This window comes from Octodon degus, unplaced genomic scaffold (assembly GCF_000260255.1).
Source record: "Octodon degus isolate 3935 unplaced genomic scaffold, OctDeg1.0 scaffold00072, whole genome shotgun sequence".
NCBI lineage: Eukaryota > Metazoa > Chordata > Mammalia > Rodentia > Octodontidae > Octodon > Octodon degus.
In genome coordinates, this window is record NW_004524648.1 from 5049033 (window position 1) to 5050331 (window position 1299).

Below are 1299 nucleotides of genomic sequence, written 5' to 3' on the forward strand. Positions count from 1 at the left end.
AGAACCAGAGATTGAACGGAAGCGCTTATTCTACTGAGACATCTCCCCAGTCCTATTTCCTTGTTTATACATTTTTTAATAATGTGTTTGGTACAGGGTCTCAAAATGCAGCTCAAACTTGTAGTGATCCTCCTGTTTTCAGCCTCCCCAGCACTGGGATTACAGGCATGTGCCACCATGCCTAGTCTCAGTGGCTGGCTCAGTGTGCCCTGGGGCAGGGCTGGAGCAGCGTGTGTACTGCTTTCTTTTTGCCCTTCTCATTTGAACATTTTCTTCCTGTTTCCCAAAATCTATTATATTATTTTGGTCCTTATTTACACTTTCATTTTCTCAACACCAGAGAAACAATGCAGTATTTCAACGTGTGTGTCTGATTTATTTTACTTGAGAATATGGTATACAGGTGCATCCATTTACCCAGAAATGTCTCAAACTTATCCTTCTTTATGGCAGAGTAGTACTCCATTGTATAAAAACCCCAACTTTTATCCATTCACCACTTGATGGGCATTTGGGCTGTTTCCAAGATTTGGCTATTACAAACTGTGCCACTGTAAACGTGTGTGCATATATCACTTGGTATGATGCTTTTAATTCTTTTGGGAAGACAAGAAAGGGAATAGCTGTATTGATTGGAACCTCTAGTCTTAGGTCTTTTTTTTTTTTTTTTTTGCAGAGCCAGGGATTGAACTCAGGCCCTTGCCAGGCAAGTGCTTATTCTACTGAGCCGTCTCCCCGGCCCCACCATGCTGTTTTTATCCCAGTAGCTTTATAGTATAATTTCAGCTCAGGGATTGTAATGCCTTCGTCCTCGCCTTTAGCCTCAAACTTTCAGTTATCTTCTTGCCTCATTCTCTCAAGTATTAGGATTGCAGGCATGCCTCTATCACACTTGGCTTTTTTTTCTTTTTCTTTTTTTTGTATTTAGTGCAGGGTCTACAGGGTCTACAGCGTCTCACTACACAGTTTGGACTTGTAGTGATATTCCTGTTTTCAGGTTCCCAAGCGCTGGGATTACATGTGCATACCACCATGCCCAGTCTCAGTCGCTGTCTCAGTGTGACCCGGGGCCGGGGTCTGCACAGCACACTGGGAATTGAACCCCAGTCCCTGCATCTGCCTAAACTGGTACTTTAATGCAATGAGCTACCTGGCCAACCCTCCAACTAGTTTTTTTTGTTTGTTTGTTTCTTTTGTTTTTTTCATAATTTTATTGAGAAACAAATAGCAATGAGACAGTTTCAAATCAAATTGGTAGGACAGTTTCAATAATTAACACATTGCATACATTTCCTCCCA

The 1299-nt window shown here is 41.8% G+C and overlaps 1 protein-coding gene across 2 annotated transcripts in view; it reads left to right on the top strand.

Annotated features, from left to right (window-relative positions):
* The window catches only part of Fam222b (family with sequence similarity 222 member B), a 99359-nt gene that overhangs the window by 19424 nt on the left and 78636 nt on the right, over positions 1 to 1299 (top strand). The gene's annotated exons all lie outside the window — the stretch shown is intronic.